This window comes from Rattus norvegicus, chromosome 6, assembly GCF_036323735.1.
Source record: "Rattus norvegicus strain BN/NHsdMcwi chromosome 6, GRCr8, whole genome shotgun sequence".
NCBI classification, from domain to species: domain Eukaryota; kingdom Metazoa; phylum Chordata; class Mammalia; order Rodentia; family Muridae; genus Rattus; species Rattus norvegicus.
In genome coordinates, this window is record NC_086024.1 from 68,710,490 (window position 1) to 68,734,279 (window position 23,790).

Sequence of the window (23,790 nt, forward strand, 5' to 3'; positions counted from 1 at the left end):
CAGTGCTTCTGGCCCTATGACTCCCCCAGATGCTCTCCATATGGGCATGGCTTCGTGATTCTAGATAGGCTGTACAGGTGCCTACTTAGGAATTGTTGGGCCCCAGGGCTAGACTCTTTCGGGTTAAGGAATCACTAATCCAACTCCCTCCAGTCCCTCCAGTCTATTGGGCAATGCAGCAATTGTCAATTCCTCCCATCTCACAACACTTGTAATGAAGATGCCATTCTTGAGGACAACTTAGTGAAATAAGTAAGTTCCTGAGGGGATAGAGAGGTTAAATGCAAGGGACCATGGTGGGGGCTGGGAAGCATGGCAGCAGAAATGCTACACAGCCATGGCAGTTTAAGATGAGGATGCTTGCCCATGTATCTGCAAACTCAGAAGAAAAATAGGACACAAATGATCTACTTCTTTCACAGGGCCACAAAACAGGGCCAGTAGCTAGGGAACAAGTGTTCAAACACAGGAATATGTAGGGAACGTTTGCTATCCAGATCGGATAATTCCATTCCTGGACTCCAAAGACTCATTGCCATCTCCCAATGAAAATGCATTCAGTCCAACTTCAAAGTCCCCACAGTCTTACAGTCTCAACATTGTTCAAAAGATCAAAGTATCTTCTGAGATGTAAGATAATTGTCTTTTTTTTTACTTTTTATTGATTCTTTATTGTGTTTCATATCACGCTCTCAAATTCCACTTGTATTCTCATTCATCCGTTAATATTCACACTTTGCCCCATGACCTCCTCCGAAATAAAATGAATGAATAAATAAAAAATAAGGAATATTAGTTTGAGTGTGTCTGGTTTGATGTGGAGGTCCTTGATCCACTTGGACTTAAGCTTTGTACAGGGTGATAAGCATGGATCGATCTGCATTCTTCTACATGTTGACCTCCAGTTGAACCAGCACCATTTGCTGAAGATGCTATCTTTTTTCCATTGGATGGTTTTGGCTCCTTTGTCAAAAATCAAGTGACCATAGGTGTGTGGGTTCATTTCTGGGTCTTCAATTCTATTCCATTGGTCTATCTGCCTGTCTCTGTACCAATACCATGCAGTTTTTATCACTATTGCTCTGTAATACTGCTTGAGTTCAGGGATAGTGATTCCCCCTGAAGTCCTTTTATTGTTGAGGATAGCTTTAGCTATCCTGGGTTTTTTGTTATTCCAGATGAATTTGCAAATTGTTCTGTCTAACTCTTTGAAGAATTGGATTGGTATTTTGATGGGGATTGCATTGAATCTGTAGATTGCTTTTGGTAAAATGGCCATTATTACTATATTAATCCTGCCAATCCATGAGCATGGGAGATCTTTCCATCTTCTGAGGTATTCTTCAATTTCCTTCTTCAGTGTCTTGAAGTTCTTATAGTACAGATCTTTTACTTGCTTTGTTAAAGTCACTCCAAGGTACTTTATATTCTTTGGGTCTATTATGAAGGGTGTCGTTTCCCTAATTTCTTTCTCGGCTTCTTTCTCTTTTGTATAGAGGAAGGCAACTGATTTATTTGAGTTAATTTTGTACCCAGCCACTTTGCTGAAGTTGTTTATCAGCTTTAGTAGTTCTCTGGTGGAACTTTTGGGATCACTTAAATATACTATCATATCATCTGCAAATAGTGATATTTTGACTTCTTCTTTTCCGATCTGTATCCACTTGACCTCCTTTTGTTGTCTGATTGCTCTGGCTAGAACTTCAAGAACTATATTGAATAAGTAGGGAGAGAGTGGGCAGCCTTGTCTAGTCCCTGATTTTGTGGGATTGCTTCAAGTTTCTCTCCATTTAGTATAACGTTAGCAACTGGTTTGCTGTATATGGCTTTTACTATGTTCAGGTATGGGCCTTGAATTCCTATTCTTTCCAGGACTTTTATCATGAAGGGGTGTTGAATTTTGTCAAATGCTTTCTCAGCGTCTAATGAAATGATCATGTGGTTTTGTTCTTTCAGTTTGTTTATATAATGGATCAGGGAAGCATCTGGAACACATGGGCACTGGAAAAAATTTCCTAAACAAAACACCAATGGCTTACGCTCTAAGATCAAGAATGGACAAATGGGATCTCATAAAACTGCAAAGCTTCTGTAAGGCAAAGGACACTGTGGTTAGGACAAAACGGCAACCAACAGATTGGGAAAAGATCTTTACCAATCCTACAACAGATAGAGGCCTTATATCCAAAATATACAAAGAACTCAAGAAGTTAGACTGCAGGGAAACAAATAACCCTATTAAAAAATGGGGTTCAGAGCTAAACAAAGAATTCACAGCTGAGGAATGCCGAATGGCTGAGAAACACCTAAAGAAATGTTCAACATCTTTAGTCATAAGGGAAATGCAAATCAAAACAACCCTGAGATTTCACCTCACACCAGTGAGAATGGCTAAGATCAAAAACTCAGGGGACAACAGATGCTGGCAAGGATGCAGAGAAAGAGGAACACTCCTCCATTGTTGGTGGGATTGCATACTGGTACAACCATTCTGGAAATCAGTCTGGAGGATCCTCAGAAAATTGGACATTGAACTGCCTGAGGATCCAGCTATACCTCTCTTGGGCATATACCCAAAAGATGCCCCAACATATAAAAAAGACACGTGCTCCACTATGTTCATTGCAGCCTTCTTTATAATAGCCAGAAGCTGGAAAGAACCCAGATGCCCTTCAACAGAGGAATGGATACAGAAAATGTGGTACATCTACACAATGGAATATTACTCAGCTATCAAAAACAACGACTTTATGAAATTCGTAGGCAAATGGTTGGAACTGGAAAATATCATCCTGAGTGAGCTAACCCAATCACAGAAAGACATACATGGTATGCACTCATTGATAAGTAGCTATTAGCCCAAATGCTTGAATTACCCTAGATGCCTAGAACAAATGAAACTCAAGACGGATGATCAAAATGTGAATGCTTCACTCCTTCTTTAAAAGGGGAACAAGAATACCCTTGGCACGGAAGAGAGAGGCAAAGATTAAAACAGAGACTGAAGGAACACCCATTCAGAGCCTGCCCCACATGTGGCCCATACATATACAGCCACCCAATTAGACAAGATGGATGAAGCAAAGAAGTGCAGACCGACAGGAGCCGGATGTAGATCGCTCCTGAGAGACACAGCCAGAATACAGCAAATACAGAGGCGAATGCCAGCAGCAAACCACTGAACTGAGAATATGACCCCCGTTGAAGGAATCAGAGAAAGAACTGGAAGAGCTTGAAGGGGCTTGAGACCCCATATGTACAACAATGCCAAGCAACCAGAGCTTCCAGGGACTAAGCCACTACCTAAAGACTATCCATGGACTGACCCTGGACTCTGACCTCATAGGTAGCAATGCATATCCTAGTAAGAGCACCAGTGGAAGGGGAAGCCCTGGGTCCTGCTAAGACTGAACCCCCAGTGAACTAGACTGGTGGGGGGAGGGCGGCAATGGGGGGAGGGTTGGGAGGGGAACACCCATAAGGAAGGGGAGGGGGGAGGGGGATGTTTGCCCGGATACTGGGAAAGGGAATAACACTCGAAATGTATATAAGAAATACTCAAGTTAATAAAAAAATAAAAATAAAAAAAATAAGGAATAAGAAAAACAAAACAGATCATAGAAAACATCTTGTTATGGAAGCTACAGCAACACAGTGTGCCACATGGTATACTGTTTTGTCTACAAATCTTAACTTGCAAATGTTCACTGCAATGAGTCATTGGTCTGGTTGAGGCCTCTGGCTTCTGTCACACCATCCCATCGATCTTGGATTCTGGCTCGGACTTCTCCAAATTATCCTGTCATTGCCCTGTGTTGTCAAAATCCTGCAGCTTTGTATCTGTAGGACCAGCCCTTTCACATGCTCTAGCAATTTTTGGTTAGGTAGATTTTAGAGTGGACAAATTCAAAGTCCTGGATCTGGTCTTGGGGGACTGCATCTCCTGCATCTGCCCTGGTTGGCTTGTCTAGTGCTGCAGTTGGAATGCAGTAGAAACATCTCTCCAACTCTCACACCCTTTGGGCTATGCCACTAGTGCCTTTGCCATCAGGGCCAGCTCTCCTGTGTTGCAAAAGCAAGCTGTGGGTCCTACTCTCATGCGTGCTGTGGCCAGTGAGCAGAGTCACTCTCGTACACTCAGGACCTCATGGCCAGCTTCCTTGCCTTAGGTGGCCACTTTCGTTAGTGTTGCATACAGTGAGAGATGGGACAGTTATTCAGCCTGCCATAGCCAGTGAGAGGTAGAGCCAGCTGTGCGCAGCTAGCTGTATATACATGGTCCTAGCAGGAGCCTAGGCCAGGGATGTTTTCATGGGCAAGATACTTTTAAGGAGAAAAAGAAGGAAACAGATACAGGAATGGATAGCAAAAGCTAACAGCCCTAGGGTCATATGGAATCCTAATACAGAAGAAGCTTATATGAAAGAACTATAATTTGAACCACCAATAAATAGGGAAGACAAAGTATCAACTAACCATCTCTTGTCACAAAATGAAACCTCCAGTTCCAGAAGCGGGCTACATCTAATTGGGATGTTGGTTAAAGTGACCCCATAGAACCCCCCCTCCCCACACACACACCCGCAGTCTATTTCTCAACCTATTGGTTACTCTCTACAAACTGATGGTAGGGATCATTTGGTGAAGACAATGCCTCCACACCTCATTGAGCAGTCTACCTATTGCTTATCTGGAGACTTTGTAACTACTAGACACTTCATAAGCTACTACAGACCTTGAGTTTATGGTAATGGAAGGTATTCTGCACATTATCAAGGGAGAAAGGTAGCCACAAACTGAGCTACAAAACTTCAATCTACAATGGTGCCATGCAGCTTGTAAAGATATGTTGGTATAATAGTGTCATAAGTGTTGAAGGAGTACTCAACTACTTTATAACTGGAATTAAACCCCAGTCCATGAGATAAAATCCATGCCTGACACTGACAGAGTGGACAAACCACTCTAGCTAAGTCATAGACCTAGGGAAAACTAAATACTACTGTTCTAAGGAAATGTAGCAATAAAATGACTTCTAACGATGTTCTGCTATACTCATAGATAACTGGCTTACTCACTGCTCACCAGAGAAGCTTCTTCCTGCAGTAGATGGAAATTAGTAGAGATTCATAACTGGATAATATTACAGAGAATCAGAGACCTTGGACCACTCAACTCTAAATAGGAAATAGCCTTTAAATGTATCCCCTCAGGGCTCAAAGAACCCAGCAGAAGAGGAGCCAGAAAGACTGTAAGAACCAGTGGGGACGAAAGACGTGAAAGAAACAAGACTTTCTAGATACAAAAGGAGTGGACACACATATACTCAAGGAGACTGTGGCTGCAACACATAAGTCCTGACAGAGTTAAGCCACATGGAGTTCCTGGAGTGAGAGGGGAGGAGGAATGGCCTCCACCACTAGCCCAAATGCCATGTCCAACTGATATCATCTCACAAAGGAAAAATTAATGTTTTACAACAGTCTCACTGGGTTTGCAAACCACACTTAAGGGCAGACCTCATGGCCAGCAGTAAAGCCGTAGATAGATAACAGAAAACAAACTCAATCTCAGTGGTAGGTTTAAAGGATTTTGAGTCACATTTGCTTAAATATTATCTTTCCTGTCTTTGTTTCATGAGCTTAATTTGTGTGTGAATGTGTGTGTGTCACAGCATCTATGTATATTTTTTCTTTGGCTCATTTTTTTTCCTTTTTTCTTTTTTTTTTTTTTTTTGGAGCTGGGGACCGAACCCAGGGCCTTATGCTTGCTAGGCAAGTGCTCTACCACTGAGCTAAATCCCCAACCCCACTTTGGCTCATTTTTTGTCTGCTTGTTTTGTTCTGTTCTTGTTCTTGTGGTTGTTGTTGTTGTTGCTTTAGATGCCTAAGTATATTCTAATGAGAGAGAGAAGGAAAGGTTATTTATTTGAGTAAGTGTGAAAGTGGAAAGGATCTAAGAGTGGGTCTAAGGATAGGGAGATTGCAATTGGAATTTATTGTACAGAAAACATTTTAATTTTAAAGGGAATTAAAAATTAATAATAATAATAACAACACAAAGTGCATATATCAAACATTCAATGTTATAGAGGAAACATTACCACTCAAAACCAAAAAGTGAGGTAGAAGCCGAAAAGATCAGAATAAAGTGAGACTGAATGAAATCTTGTGAACCCCAAACAAAATTCTGCAACTCCACATTTTATGTCTGGGGTCATTATGAAATCATCTGTGCTTCAAGGGGCTGGTAGTCCCGTTCATCCAGACGTGCTGTTGGTGACATCATCTGGACTTTCAGTTGAGACAGCTCCACTCAAAGCCCGCTACTTTCCTTACCAAATAAGCAAGGTGTCAAACAGTTCCAACATCTTGAGGTGTCGAATATTCTACAAAGATTTATACAGTGACTTCTCAGGATCTTCTTCAGGGAATTTGGCTCTGCCATCCATTGCCTGCACTCAAAAGCTTTCTATAACCTTGGTACAAAGCTTCATGACATATCTTGTATTTTTTTTTTTTGTCTTCTATCTTGTATGCTTGCACAGTGAGCACCACATGAGCAAATCCTTGTTCTGCTACCAGTTAGAGATGTGGCCTGGCTCCCGTAAACAACAATGGGAACAGCCTCCATACGCCTTAATGGCTCATACTGGAAACGTACTTCCCTTGAAAGCAATTTTCAAGCAGAGTGCCTCGAAGGCTTTATCATTTCAAGGAACCTTCCTTCTAAATGAATATTCACTATATAATTTTAGAGTTTGCCATAGTAGGTCTTTCCCTGAAGATACATTTCTTATGCTCCCAGTGTATTATGTGATTATGTTAATGTGTTAACATTTATTACTAATTTATCCAAACCCATTTTATATACCCTTTACGACCATATCTTCACCAACTTGCATGCTTTCTTATCTCCTTTAGATTTTCACTGTAAACCTCACTAAATATAGTGGATATCATAATGTTTTGAAATTTCTTCCATTGAATAACTTAGCCCATTACATTTTAGTCCAGTCTCAGGAATATTTTCAAGACACAGAATGAATGAAATCAGAATCTGACCGAACAAAGCATGAATGGCTTCTAGCGTAATTTCTCATAGAGTCCATGTTGCCATCAGAAACCTCATGAGCAGAGACTTCCCTGTCCATGCTTCAATCTGTGTTCTTTTTGTTGTTGTTGTTGTTGTTGCTGCTGCTGTTGTTGATTTGCTTTGGTTGTTTTGCTTCAAGTTTGCAGCAGAATATTTCATTAAGATCTGCTCAGCATTCCAGAGCTTCCTTTACATGAAGTTTCAAACGGTTCCATGTTCCCCCTGTGAATCAGTTATAAAAGACTATGAGAAACATGGACAAGCAGTAATAGCAATGAATCTACCTCTGGTACATCGTTTCAATATTAATAACTTCTCTTATTTTTGTGTTAAAGGGAGGAAATACAAAGGAAAAAAACTGTGGGGGAGAAAGGTTTATTTTATCTCATGCTTTCAGGTTATAGTCCATCACTGTAGGGAAACAAACTTGGAGTAGCTCAAGCCTAGAGCGTCATGAGTATAAAATGCTTACTCATGTCTTCATTATGAAGAATCAGACAGGACAGAAAGTAGGGCTGGATTATAGATCTCGAGCTCCCATTTCCACCTTAGAGATATCAAATTTTCCATTCTCTCTTCAACAACTGCTACAAAATTTGAATCAAATTTTCAAATACAAAAACTATGGAGGATTTTTATACCAAAACTATACACATGGAATCTCACTATAGTTTTGATTATATTTCCTTGATGTGAAAGACATTAAACATTATATTACATGTCTTCTTATGAAAATTGTCCATTCAATTCACTTGCAAATTTTTGCTTGTGTGGTTTTGCTTAAATTTTTAGTTCTTTACATACTGTTAATTTAATTCTTTGTCAGATATATAGTTTTCAAAGATTCCAACCCATTCTGTGAATTATGTCTTCTATCTACTGTTTATTTTCCTGGAATATTTCTAGCTCAAATTAGTATCCAATATCTGTAATATCTTAATGTTTGTAAGTAGAGAAAAAATAAGTTTTTTTGAACAAACATAAAGCTAAAAAGAACTAACTCAATTGAAAGAACAGTTGTAAAAAATTTGAGAATAAATCATAGGCTGAGGTTCACCCTACTAGCATGAAGACCATGTATTATGTCCAAAATAATTCTGGGTAGAAGACCCAGTATATAGGTCCATTTTTGTGACCCTTGTTTTGTGTAAATTAGAGCTGACAATTTTCTGTGTGCACAATTTGTCCACATAACTTGGCTAATCTAAATGTTACTCTAAAATTGCAACTAAAATAAAATATTTTTATTGCTTATTTTTCATTAATGCTAGAATTTTCATGAGACCTTTCTTATGGAAGAAAATAAGAATATACACAATTAAAATTTCATTTTTTTATGATAAAGTGCTAATTTGAAAAATAATCATATAACTTGGATAAATATCTTGATAAGGCATATTTGTGAAGAACTTTAATATTGAAACCCTTATTTGGGAGGAGGAAGAATCTCTCTTCCTCTCTTTCATACTGAGCATACCAAGTTGAGAGATGAGTAGACTTTCTGTGACACACATTGTCACCTTGATATGCAACATTGTCATTGGCTCAAATGTAGTAAAGGTGACTGATCTACAGAAAGTTCCCAACACTATGAAACAAAATAAACATTTACTCTTTTAAGCTGAGTATCTTAGGCTCTCCCAGTAATGAAAACCTTATCAACATATTGAATGCTGAAAATACAGTTGAACTGAAAGAAAGGTATGGACAAGTCATATGGAGCAATTAATTGCATTAGGTGTCCCCGAGTTACTGCTCTCGGGCCCTAATTTTAATTACAGATGTCTTTTCTTTCTTTCTCTCTTTCTTTCACTCTTTCTCTCTCTCTTTCTTTCTTTCTTTCTTTCTTTCTTTCTTTCTTTCTTTCTTTCTTTCTTTCTTTCTTTCTTTCTTTCTCTCTTGGCCTAAATTGAACTGCGTTAGATTTTTCTTACTGGCAACTAAATTATTTTTTCTCATTATTTCCCTACTCACTCTTTCTCAACAGAAAGGGAGTGAAGAAATGACTGGACATGAGGATTTCCTGATGGTTTCTTCTAAAACTAAATCCACATATAGAAGCAGAGTCATGGTCTATCTCACCTATATCTATATCTATATCTATATCTATATCTATATCTATATCTATATCTATATCTATACCTATACCTATACCTATACCTATATCTATATCTATATCTATACCTATACCTATATCTATACCTATACCTATACCTATACCTATACCTATATCTATATCTATATCTATATCTATATCTAATCTATGTCTATGTCTATGTCTATGTCTATGTCTATGTCTATATCTATATCTATATCTATTTATCTATTTGTCTGTCTGTCTGTCTGCCTGCCTGCCTGCCTATTTGCCTGCCTGCCTATCTATCTATCTATCTATCTATCTATCTATCTATCTATCTATCTATCTATCTATCTATCTCTTTATCTATATAATCAGTTCTATATGTATCAGTATGTACATCATGATGGAACTGACTATACCTAAAAATGGCAGAGAAAAAGTAAGATTAAGATCAAAGTTAATGATTTCTGTGATAAATAGTGTGGGGAAGAAGAAGCCGAAGCAATGAGAGGTGGGTAAGTAGCCGTGGAATGGTGATTGAACCAAAGTTCCCATCACAATTTAAAAAGAAAATGATGAATGAAAATGACAAAGTTCAAAAGAATCAAATTTGGAAAAAGTTTGCTTTTAGTAACTCTGTAGTCAGTATTTGCCTTCAAAGAGCTATTTCAGACATGAGAAATGCAGGAAAGTATATGGTAAACAGTAGAGGGAGCATCGAATGGAGATAGATAAGGTATGAATGGTAAATAGAGAGAAAGGGAGAGAGCCAGAGTAAATTCCCAGAGTTCATCAGAGCAGAGAACAAAAGAACAGCCATAGCAGAGGGCAATGAGGAAGAGAAAACAATAGAGAGAACGCAGAAGCAGCAGAACACTGACTTAGCTGGGACACTGAGAATGAAGGAGGTAAGTCAAGTTACCTAAAAGTCCCAGAAAGTAAACAGTTATAATTCTGAACATGTAGAGGATTAAGAAAACCAATGAATAGAAAGTTTATAAGACGCTGCTGCCACATACCTGACTATCTGAAAGGATTGCTATATACTTTGAAAAACCAATTACTATTTTATAAGGTGTGCTTGTTTTAGAAAAAAAATGAGTATTTTTTTTCAAAAATTCTATAGTCACTCTTGTCACTCTGATAATTTAACAAGGGAGATGAAAGAAACTGGGATGTGATCATTCCTGAATATGACTGAATGTGAAGTGTAAGTCTAAAGAGAAATAAATGGGAGCAGAGTGTCCTGGAATCATTGCACGGGCTTCAGGTACTAAAGGTCATCCATTATTTATGTTACTCAAATGGATTTCAAGCTACTACAGTGCTCATTGCGTGTGTAGGAATTGGAAGTACAGTGATGAATAAGGTATGGTTTTTCCATGGCAGTCATAATTTAGACAAAGGATCAGCAAGCATAAAAACAAAGTTTCATCAAAGTGTAGACCGGGAAGAAAATAGAAAAAGAAGGAAAGAGCAATCATAGAGAAGAACATATGCATCAGAAAAATAGCACCAATGGTGGTCAGATTATGAACTCTACTTTAATTGCACAATTTATATGTATACAACCAGGAAGCAGTCATGACTTTGGCTAAGGATTCACAGCTCTCTGTTTATTGCTGTTTTGACTACAAAGGATATTTTTTCTTTTTTACATTTTTGCTCCTTCTCTTCTAAGCTGAATTATGATCCAATGTCAATTTCTGAATCCATAAATCTAGTGTGATATCTCATGAACCACTACGTTTGTTCTAGAAGAGCTGTTTCTGCCTTAATTTCCATAAAGAAAATGTAGAGAAGGCTTTAAGCCAATCTATAAAGTCCCTTGAGGTTTAAGCCAAAAGACTCATCCTCAATTCACTTTGAAGTGACACACAGCAATCTAAATCCATACTAGAAGTTCATGATACCTGAAACATGGAACTGTGCCTTTATGTCTACCAAATATCTTCAGAAATTATTGTAATATAATTACAATATATGTAAACAATTATATGGCATTGATTAGTCTTTGTTCTTAAATCCCATTGTTCACCACTTAAAGCACTCCCTCCAATTTTCAAGTGTTAAATTCAGTCCATCTCTGGCAGTGTGGACAGTGTATAGGCAAACTAAAGTTGCAAAATTGACTATTCATAAGGGTAGAATAATTTGTAGGAAGTAGGCCATTGAATGATCTTGAAAGAGCTGTGGATGGATATAGATCCGCCAACCAGATGTTGGGAACTACAGAAAATGGGACAAAGTTTCAGGACCAGGTAGAATTAGCAATGATGATATGGGGAAACCTACCTCGATGCTGTCTCTCATGATCTTCTTCAGTGGTTCCACAATACTGGATTTTCATATGAAAACTATTAATTTTAAACATTAAACCTGGTCACTTTGTGTTCTCAGCTCCAAAATTAATGTGCGGTTATGATCTAAAACCCAGTGTGTACACTCAGATTGCCTTGCATAAAACTGCATAAAAAGTAAGGCAACACTAGTGATAATTGCTTAATATGATGTTGTCTGTGAGTTTCTTTTATTTACGAAAATGTCTTAGTAGTTTAGACATAGGTTCCTGAGATACACACACACACACACACACACACACACACACACACACACGTAAACTAGAGAAAGTCTGTTCTAAACATACAACAAAGCAAGATAATATCTGTATTCATCAGAATAGAATCTGCCCCTCTTTTTTATTGTTTCCTCCCGTTGCCTTGGTTTCCATTCTGAACATTAGCAGCATTGAATTCTTCTCTTCTATTCACCCTCTGGAGAAAGAAAATCTCCTTTGCAAAAGAATAAAGGCTTATATCAGTGTACTGCAAAGTTCAATCTACTAGTTCCCTTATCGCAAGTGGTATCTTACAATTTTCCTTCTACATACTAAAAATATGAGCTTTTAAAACTTGCCCATCTTTTTTGTCTATGCTAGTTCAGTCTTCTCATTAACTACATAGAGAGCTTTGAAGGTCATAGATTTCAACAGGTGGTTACTAGGTGTCAATGCCCTAGCCTCTTGTGTATACTAAAATGAACATTGCAATGACATTTAAACCATATGTTCAAATGTAAAACAATGTTTGCACCTAGGCTTTCTGATGGGCACTCTTCTTATAATGCTAGTAGAATGCTACACCCAGTTTCAAGCAGTCCTTGCATAGCAATTGCAAATGATTCAAACTTGAGTCTTCCAAAATAAAGTACTGTGGAAATAAAAGTTGATTGGATTTCCAGTTTTAAATTTCTTGAGTTGATATTTACTCCAGTTTCTATTTGGTCAAGTTTTAACTCTGTTACTCATGATTGTAATCAAAAGTATCCTCACCATCCTAATTAAAGCTTAAATTGTTCTGATATACACCAAGCATGATGTAAGAATATTCTCATAAGACAAGTGCTGCTAAATCAATTTTCATACATGTGAAAATGAGGCAAAGAGAGCTTAAATAACTGTGAAGTCTACACTGCAGAATCAAAATACACAATTGGGCTGCGGAGTCCACAGTCCTTTTGACCTGTATACAGTTTCTTACTGGCCTACTCTTGTTAGAGCCTACAGATAAATGGTTCTAAAATTATGTCTGTGTAAATTGTGATGATTAGCATTTAATGTTTAAAACGGTTAGTTTTCCTATGAAAGCCCACTTTCTCTGGAAAAGATCTAGAGAAACAAACTCAGTGGGCTTCTGCGTATCACCACTACGGCAGGGGAGTACTAGTGCTACCTGACCCTGAAACAATGTCCCATTTTCTGTAATTATGAACATGTGGCTGGCAAGATCAACATCCATCCATGGCTCTTTTCTGATCATGCCTGGCCTACTTCTTATATTTCTACAAATGTTTTGACCCTTGTGAATATTCTAGGGTTAAAAGCAGATATGCCACACAGAGGAACAAAGATAACATGGATGTGCAGGAAAGAGTTGTGAGATTCACAGTATTGGACATTAATTCCTAATGTTTGCCTGCAACATTTGCATGTCAGTGGTGACATAACACCATTGATAAAGTACCATTCACTGCTGGAGGAAACTTCCGGATGGAATTGCTGAGCACAGCTGAGTGTCAACATTGATTCTGCAGGGCTCTTTTGATGAAGACTCCAAATGTCTCAGTCACAGTTTGATTGCAGGGCTTCTCTTACCTGGCTATTATCATTTGTGTGTGATGGCAGTCAGAGTCTGATTATAATCAGGAGAGAGAGGAGAAATTCCTGGGGACACAGTGCTTCACTCTAGATCCCCTGCCTCTAACTTTCAATACTGAAATCTTTGCAAGAGTACTTTTATGGTCTCAATGACAATTAGGCCTGAAGAGCACAAGAAGACATTTTAATCAGAAGCTAATTAAGAACAATGGGGGCATATGTATCATTGATTGTGTCTCAAGTACTCTGACTGATCTGGAAAATTATTGCATTAATATATGATGTAAACAGACACCAACATTTTCTCAGGATGAAGCAACTCCACTTTGACGGTTCCACCTCCAAATCTGGCTTTTATTTATTAGGTGACAGATAAAAACGAGCAACATCCGCCTGCCCAGGGAAGAGAACAAACACTGTTTTCAGGTTTCTGAGTAGGAGAATATTGAGGATAAGAAATAACGAGAGTCAAGAGACCAAAGTTATATTTAACTATTAATTATTATTGGATTATCGAATGAGACCAAGAGGCAACTAAGTCCTGGACATTAAGAGGTGAATATTATGAGTGTTAGTAGTATCTGAGAGACTATACTATCTTGAAATGCTCCCCAGTTCCGCCTCAAAAAAATGCACCCAGTGCATTATTAGAATAACATTCATTTTTAGGCGTCTTGGGCCATGCATACAGAGTGCCATTCCCTGGGATGAGGAAAACTTTCTGACGCAGCCTCCACTGAAACTAGTAGTCCATTGCATTCCCACTTTTTAATGCAATAGGGCTCTGTTTCTCTCTAAATTATTTTGAGATTATTTTTTCCCTGGAGAATTGCACTTGATAATCTATATTGCTTGTTTTGTAACCTCATTATCTATGGACATGACCTGTGGACACCGTTCTAAACATAAACTAAACTACAGTTAGCAGATGAGAGAGAGAGAGAGAGAGAGAGAGAGAGAGAGAGAGAGAGAGAGAGAGAGATCTTTATGATGTGCAAAGTCTCTGAAAGGAAATACTGTGCCAAATTACTTCTTGCTGGCCTCTCAACATTTTCTTGTGCTTAGGTGCTTAGTGACCAGTGGAGGACATCTTAGACAATATGGTTTCCAATTCCATCACTGCCAGTACCTAGGTTCATGAATTATGAAATTGCTCTGAGCTTTACTTGGCGTACTCCACAAAATGAATATAGATGGGAAGATCTTAGCTTTTTATTCCCAATGTCAGACTAGTTAGGATACAACTTCTCTTTCCTTCTGGTTTGTCTGTCTCTTCTGCAGTTCATGGCTTTCTTAAGTTTGATTTGCATGTTCTACAAACACTTGCTCTTCAGATACTAGCTTCTTTCATGGCTCTTGATGTACTGACATTCTCCTTGTTCTTCCAAGTTCTTCCCTAGCTTCTAAATCTTTAGAAATCTTTCACACTGTATATTTGAGTAAAGACTGACAATGTTTATTGCTCAGGCTAGGGATATAAAGGTGAATGAGACCAACACGTACTTTTCCTTCTTGACATTTACAGATTCATTAAGCAATAGTTCCTATTTTTAGAAAGAATACTTGGGCAGAAGGATATTGAAATAATTTATTAATCTCAAAAAACCAATAACTCCAGAATCCTATGATACTGTATTACAGCTGTAAACTCCCAGAAGCACAGAGTGGCCAGGTCACACTACTGAGGACCTCTATCTACTATCTCCAACCACAGAGCACTCTAACTACCCTAATGGCTGGATCCAGCTGTTGCCTTACAGAATAAAAACTCCAAGCCCAAGGTTGTTTTGATTTGCATTTACCTGATGACTAAGAATGTTGAACATTTCTTTAGGTGCTTCTAGGCCATTCCATATTCTTCAGTTGAGAATTCTTTGTTTAGCTCTGTACCCAATATTATTTTAACAGGGTTGTTTGATTCTCTGGAGTCTAAATCCTTAAGTTCTTTGTATATTATGGATATTAGCCCTCTATTAGATATAGGATAGTAAAGATCTTTTCCCAATCTGTTGGTTGCCATATTGTTCTAATGACAGTGTCCTTTACCTTGTGCTTTACAATTTTATGAGGTTCCATTTGTTGATTCTTGATCTGAGAGCATAAGCCATTGGTGTTCTGGTCAGGAAAATTTCCCCTAGGCCATGTATTTAAGGTTCTTCCCCACTTTATCTTCTATTAGTTTCAGTGTATCTGGTTTTATGTGAAGGTCCTTGATCTACTTGGACTTGATCATTCTACAAGGAGATAAAAATGGATCAATTTGCATTCTTTTACATGCTGACTGATAGTTGAACCAGCACAATTTGTTGAAAATGTCTTTTTTTCCACTGGATTCTTTTTAGCTCCTTTGTCAAAGATCAAGTGACCAAGGATATGCAGGTTCATTTCTGGGTTTTCATTTCTATTCTATTGATCTACCTGCCTGTCTCTGTACCAATATCATTTTTATAACTATTGCTGTGTAATACAGCTTGAGGTCAAGGATGGTGATTTCCCCCCGACCCCGTGAAGGTCTTTTATTATTGAAGATAGCATTCATTACCCTGGATTTTTTGTTATTCCAAATAAATTTGCAATTTTCTCTTTCTAACTGTGTGAAGAATTGAGTTGGAATTTTGATGGGGATTGCATTGAATCTATAGATTGCTTTCAACAAGACAGCCATTTTTACTATATTAATTCTGTCAGTCCATGAACATGCACAATCTTTTCATATTCTGACATCTTCAATTTCTTTCCTCAGAGACTGGAAGGTTTTGTTAATCACACCAAGGTATTTTATATTATTTATGACTATTGTGAAGGGTGTCATTTCCCTAATTTTTTTCTCAGCCTGTTTATCTTTTGAGTAGAAGAAGGCTACTGATTTGTTTGAGTTAATTTTATACCCAGACACTTTGCTGAAGTTGTTTATCAGCTGTAGGACTTCTCTGGTGAAATTTTTGGCATCACCTAAGTATATACTGTCATATCATCTGCTGATAGTGATGTTTTTGATTTCTTCCCTTCCAATTTGTATTCCTTTAACCTCCTTTTGTTTTCTAATTGCTCTGGCTAAGACTGGTGTTCCAAAACCTCACACCAGTCCTAATGGCTAAGATCAAAGGCTCAGGTGACAGCAGACGCTGATGAGGATGTGGTGAAAGAGGAACACTCCTCCATTTTTGGTGGGATTGCAAGCTGGTACAACCACTGTGGAAATCAGTCTGGTGGTTCCTCAGAAAATTGGACATAGTATTATCTGAGGACCCAGCAATACCATTCCTGAGCATGTACCAAAAAGATGCTCTAACATATAACAAGAATATTTGCTCCACTATGTTCATAGCAACATTATTTATAATAGCCAGAAGCTGGAAAGAACACAGGTGTTCTTCAATGGAGGAATGGATACAGAAAATGTGGTACATTTACATAATGGAATACTATTCAGCTATTAAAAACAATAAATTCATGAAATTCATAGGCAAATGGATGGAACTAGAAAGTATCATCCTGAGTGAGATTACCCAAACACAAAAGAATACATATTATGCACTCACTGATAAGTGGATATTAGCCCAAAGCTCAGAATACCCAAGATAGAATTCACAGACCGCATGAAGCTCAAGAAGAAGGAAGACCAAAATGTGGATGCTTCAGTCCTTCTTAGAAGGGGGAACAAAATACTCATGGGAGGAAATAATGGGGCCAAGAATCAAGCAGAGATTAAAGGAAAGGCTGTCCAGAGACTGCACTACCTGGGGATCCATCCCATATGCAAACACCAAACCCAGACACTATTGTAGGTGCCAAAAGTGCTTGCTGACAGGATCCTGATAAAGCTGTCTCCTGAGAGGCTCTGCCAGAGCAGATGCTCACAACCAACCATGGAGCTAAGGACAGAGTCCCCAATGGAGGAATTGAGAAAGAACCGAAGGAAACGAAGTGTTTTGTAACCCATAATAAGAAAAATAATATCAACCAACCAGATGCCCTAGAGGTCCCAGGGATTAAACTACCAGTCAAAGAGTATTCACAGAGTAACCCGTGGCTTCAGCTGTAGCAGAGGATGGCCTTTTTTGGCATCCATGGGGAGACCTTTGGTCCTGTGAAGGTTCAATGCCCCAGTATAGGGAATGCCTGGGCAGGTAGGAAGGAGGGAGTGTGTGTGGATGGGGGAGCGCCCTCATAGAAGCAGGAAGAGGGGAAATGTGATAGTGGGTTTCTGAAGGGGAAACTGGGAAAGGGGGATAACATTTGAAATGTAAATAAATAAAAAACAAAACTAGTTCAGGACTTGATATCTTACCAACCCTTGGGCTTGCCGTAAGATCTAGACTTGAAATTTTATCAACCACCATCCTGGAAGGCTCCACCTTGGAAAACTCTGCCCTACATGAAACGGCATATAATCCCTATCTTCTGGTCAGTTCTCTGATGATTCTTGCCCAAGCACTGGCAGCCATCTTCCTAACTCTCTTTCTTCTAATGTATTTCTTGTGTAAGTTTTGTGATACTGTGTGACTCTGTGGTATTCCTTGGCTCCTTCCTGCCAGAATGCCTTTCCCTTAAGAGTTGTAACAGTTTGGGGGAAACATTCCTCTGCCAAAGCAGAGCCCCAACACTTGCGGTGGAGAAATCGTCCCCCACCCTGGAGCAGAGCTATAACACTTAGACTGAGGAAGACTTTCACAGCACTGGTCCCCTCACAGGTCTGGCCACATCATTATCTATTGTGGGGGCATTTCTTTTTGTAGACAGGAGACATTCTGAGTTTAGGATGAAACTCAGAATTTGCTGATTTCTTTTCTAAAAATCAGGAATCATTGATTAACTAATTCATTCCTATTTGACCATATATTCTACATCATTTTTCTTTTAACTTTTTCTCCCATAAAATACATCCTCAACCCCTGCATACAGAAAGACACTTTCTTTGAGACACTATTTTGTATATTTTCAACACTAGTTAACCATGATCAATAGGCAAGAAATGAAGAAGGGAAGTTGAATGAATGAATGTGCTCATGCCACTTTTATTCTGTCAGTAAGTAATGCTTGAAGGAAAAGTTTCTGTATGTGACCCAAGTCTTCTTCTATTGGCCAAGAATTGTAAGTGTTCAAAGGGTTTGTCCCTGAATTTATTGAGGAAAAATGAAGAAGCCTATGTTTGCTATCCACTTAAATTTCAAATCAAAACTGATTATTGTTGTGGTCTTATTCAGTCTTCCTATTGCTCTGATAAAATTCAATATGCAAAGCAACTTGAGGAATAAAGGGTTCGTTTCATTTTATAACTTGTACTCCATCATTCAGAGAAGTCAGGGCAGGAACTCAAGGAAGTAACCTGGAGACAAGAACTGATGCAAAAGACCGTGGAGGAACTCTGTTTACTAGCTTCCACGTCATGGCTTTCTCAGGCATATTTTTCCTACATCCTAGGGTTACCTGCTCAGGGACAGTACTACTTAAAATGTGCTGTGCCCTCCCATGCCAATCATTGATTAGGAAAGTGTCCCAAAGGCTTGCTCACAGTCCAGTCCTATGGAGATATTTTTTTTTCAATTCTATTTCTCTCTTCTCAGATAACTCTAGCTTGCGTTAAGTTGACAAAAAGCCAAGCAGGCCAGTCATTAAATAACTCTAGAAGAGCCCAAGTGTTCTTTTGTGGATGTTCCTAATGATTGTGTTTGTGCTTTCTGGAAGTGTCTGGAAGCCTCAATAAAGGTATTCCAATACATATGCACCATCTCAAAGAAATCAGTAGATGGAGGGATAATGAAGTGAGATATAAGCAGAGTCCTTATTAAAATCACTTTGTTCACTGGAGACTTTGTGCCATTTTGCTTCTTTGTGTAAATAAGCATCTGTATGCTTATGAATGTTACAAAAGCAGAAATCCTAGTCTAGAAGCTGTTCTAATCAACTAGAAGCTGCAAGCTACATTACTGAACTTTGCCTTACAAGCAAGGGTGGGCACAATGCTGACACAACATAGTTTTCATGTGATGATCTCAATCTGCTTAGAGTTTAATGCTTTCTTGTAACCTTTACCATCTTAAACACCAGGAAGAGATTGAATCAAAGGGAGACCAAATGCACGCAATGGATTGTATAATGGGATGGTTGTTTTGTTACATAACAATCATTCCACATTAAAAAAATGCTTGGTGTCACTCTGAAGATCACATTTATACTGTAGAGCCCATATGGCTAGGGTAATCATGGGATAAGCAGAGTGGTGACTGACGAAAGGATCTGTCTTGTGGATAGTATTTCAAGTCTTCTCCTTTTGCAAGAAATACATTCCCTTCAACATTTATGCATTAATTCTGTTACCAGTAATTTATTAAGAACTTCCTATGGACTTGACATTTGTACTAAAGTTGCATACTTATGTATGAGATAGAGCATGGTCATGGAGAGGCTGGATAAAGACTTTAATGGGAGATGCAGTCACTCCTAAGATGAGCTTGGCACACAAAGCCTTTACATTCTAGGAACAGCAAGCCTCATCTTCCTGTCTTTCTTCCAGATTCTACTGTTGAAATTCTGGAGATGTCATGTAAAGGGTAGAGTTTCTCCCTCTGCCTTGTTTGTTGCAAGCCTTTACTTCTCATTCAAATACTAAGTCCTAACTTCTCTGCCTGGTGAACAGTTCTTTCCCATCTTTCAAGGTTCCATTCCAATGTGAGATTCTTTCAAAACTTATTTTGATTTCTTCACTCATATTTACTTCTTCCCTTCTTTACTGATCTGCTTTTTTCTACCTCTCAAAGGATATTGTTTTTATGTCTCAGTGGAGATTTTTATTATACACCATATTGTTTTTTTTATTTATTGAGATTTAATATCATTTTTTAATTTTTTCCATCTTTATTAAATTGAGCTTCCAGGGACTAAGCCACTACCCAAAGACTATACATGGACTGACCCTGGACTCTGACCTCATAGGTAACAATGAATAGCCTAGTAAGAGCACCAGTGGAAGGGGAAGCCCTTGGTCCTGTCAAGCCTGAACCCCCAGTGAACGTGATTGTTGGGGGGAAGGTGGCAATGGGGGTAGGATGTGGAGGGGAACACCCATAGAGAAGGGGAGGGGAAGGGGTTGGGGGATGTTGGCCCGGAAACCAGGAAGGGGAATAACAACCGAAATGTAAATAAGAAATACTCAAGTTAATAAAGATTTAAAAAAAAGACTTGGAAAGACCACAGCTTTCTGAAGAGATGACTCTGAGCTCATAGTCTCTTAAGGATTCCATAGCAGGGCTTTTGGACTCTGCCAATCCATTCTTATAGGACCTGAGCCATTTCCCACCCTCAGATCCCACCATTCTCCTCACCAGTGACTCTTCTATTGGTTGTCTTATTGAGAATAAGATTTTCCAATCTTGTTCATTCAAATGAACCACACGAATCTCGAACACTAAATAGTGTGTCCACATGGGGAAAGACTTTCTTAGTGAAATGAAGAGCTTCAGTCTCATCTCCAAGGTTTGGGTTACAAAATCATTTTGTTTAAACTGATCTTTTCAGCTTCTCTAGATCTTTAAGCAGAAAACAATATATTTCATGGCCATCCAGTCAATTCCTTCTATTTGAGACATACTCCATGAGAGTGAACATACACCTGCTATCATATACCTACTCAGAAACTATAGATGATGATGAGGTAGCAGGCTCCATGAGAGAATGCAGTAATGATGACTTTGCTAAGTGGACATGTAGACAAACTACTTCCTAAACATTTTCTTCCTTCCCAGAGACTAGTGCTACTTTTGGCCTTTGTCAGAGAAGCTTTTTTTGGCATAGTATAACAGTTAATGGAGATACAATTGGATGAGGAACTAATAATGACAACTGAATGCTTCTCACTGAAAGAGTCCACATTGCAGTGGACTGGAATTACACATATTTTCAGAGCTGTCATGTACTGGGATTCTAATCCAGGTCTGTGCAAGAGCAGTAAATACTCCTAATATCAGGGCCTGCTCTCCAACCTCTATAAAATACACTATACACATATATAATTGTTAAAAATCTAGTGAAAAGTTTAAAAATGTACTTTATGAGTTAGAAAGTAGTGTGCAAAAGCTTGCAGAGATTAGAAAACTTTAAGTAGTGAAAAAGAAAAGGATGAGGTGGGAATGTATGGCTCTGCCAAATTTGCATAAGGCAAGTATGACTACCTTAGTCCTCAACTGTGTCTGTCAACTGTATAAGGCAAGTATGACTACCTTAGTCCTCAACTGTGTCTGTCAACTGTATAAGGCAAGTATGACTACCTTAGTCCTCAACTGTGTCTGTCAACTGTATAAGGCAAGTATGACTACCTTAGTCCTCAACTGTGTCTGTCAACTGTATAAGGCAAGTATGACTACCTTAGTCCTCAACTGTGTCTGTCAACTGTCTTCCTCAATACGAAAACCTAACCATGTCATCATATGATAGATAGGAAGAATCCATAACTAAAAATCTGTGTCATTCTGGAAGGCATGGCATTATGTTGAAATTCCAATTAATTCCACTGCCCTGTTGGCTTAAGTGTCATAACAGGACTCATGAAGTCACTGTGACCATTAAAGTGTCTATTATGTGAAACTATAGAGATACAGAGAACAGAATGAATACCTATTCCTTTAGGAGTTCTATAAGTTAAAGATCAAAGCTATACAGACATGTTCTTTTATCTCAGTTGAAAATATTTGTAGTCATCTAGCCCATGGACTTAGATGTGAAATTTTTTATGTGTATTTTTCCTTTTCTTTAATTTTCTTTTTTTTGGGGAGGGGATAGCATTAATATGCTGCTAAGTGCCTTCACTTATCCAAGCAATTTACAAATAAACAAGAAATAGACTTAGTTTTATTTCCAAATTTAATGTTCTTAATTTATTCACTTTACATCTGACTCACTACCTCCTCCTATTCACCCCTCCCACAATGTTTCTTCCTTCCCCCCATATCCCTTCTCCTCTGGGCATGTGGAAACATGCTGGGTATCCCCACCACCCTAGTACTTCCAGTCTCTACAAGGCTAGGGGCTTCCCACTGAGGTCAAACAAGGCAGCCCAGCTAGAAGAACATATCACACAAACAGGCAACAGCTTTTGGTATAGCCACTGCTCTAGTTTTTCAGGACCCACATGAAGACTAAACAGCACTTCTGCTATATATGAGCTGGGAGGCCTAGGTCAGCCTGTGTATGTTCTTTGGATGGTGGTTCAGATTCTGAGATCTCCAGCGGTTCAAGTTAGGTGACTATCGGTCTTCCTGTGGAGTTTCTATTCCTTTCAGGACCCACAATCCTTCCTCCTGTTCCTTTTTAAGAATCCCCAAACTCTATCCACTTTTGATCCTCGGTGTCTATATCTGTCTGAGTCAGCTGCTAGATGGAGCCTCTTAGAAAACAACACGCTCCTGTCCACAGCAAAACAGAGTATCATTAATAGTATTAGGGATTAGCGCTTGCCCATGGGATGGTCTCAATTTGGGATGATTAGTTGGCCATTCACTCAGTCTCTGCGTCTTCTCCATGCCTTCATTTCTTGAAGACAGGATACAGTTTGGGTTGAAAGTTTTGTGAGTAAGTTGTTGTCTCTATCATTCCTGTCTGGATACAGAAGGTGGCCTCTTCTGGTTCCATATCCCCTAAGTGAGTCACAACTATAATAACTCCCATTGGTTCTTGGGTGCCTCCCTTGTCCCAGGTTATGCCTCCTCCTAGAGATTCCCGCAACCTACTCACCACTGTCAGTTGGAGATTTCCATCAATTTCATAGCCATCTAGCCTTACTTAGCTTTAATTGAAAGATTTAAGAACTGGAAGAACTGAGTAGTAAGCACAGCATCAAGTGTTACTTATTAAAAATACTGTAATAAATGTTAGATTTAGGGCATTGCCTTGTCTTGGGCAAGATAGTCACATGATGTAACAATAGCAGCATTCTTGGGTGTCACCTCTCTGGAATATGCATGATGTGAAGAAAAGGAACACTCCTCCACTGCTGGTGGGATTGCAAGCTGGTACAACCACTCTGGAAATCAGTCTGGTGGTTTTACAGAAAACAGGAAATAGTTCTACCTGAGGACCCAGCTATACCACTCCTGGGCATATACTCAAAAGATGTTCCAACATTTAACAAGAACAGATGTTCCACTGTGTTCATAACAGCCTTATTTATAATAGACAGAAGCTGAAGAACTTAGATGTTCTTCAACAGAAGAATGGATACAAAAAATGTGGTACATCTACACAATGGAATACTACTCAGCTATCAAAAACAATGACTTCATGAAATTCTTAGGCAAATGGATGGAACTAGAGAATATCATCCTGAGTGAGGTAACCCACTGACAAAAGAACACACATTGTATGCACTCACTGATCAGTGGATATCAGTCAAAAAGAAGCTTGGAATACCCACGATACAACTCACAGACCATATGAAACACAAGAAGAAAGAAGACCACACCAA

The 23,790-nt window shown here is 38.7% G+C and overlaps 1 long non-coding RNA gene across 1 annotated transcript; it reads right to left on the reverse strand.

Moving 5' to 3' along the window:
* Positions 1 to 5,974: 5,974 nt before the first annotated feature.
* On the reverse strand, positions 5,975 to 23,354 carry LOC134479378 (uncharacterized). The gene is made up of 2 exons (XR_010052653.1): positions 23,061 to 23,354; positions 5,975 to 7,317 (listed from the first exon to the last, which is right to left on the reverse strand). It is a non-coding gene; the product is annotated as an uncharacterized LOC134479378 (long non-coding RNA).
* Positions 23,355 to 23,790: the final 436 nt, after the last annotated feature.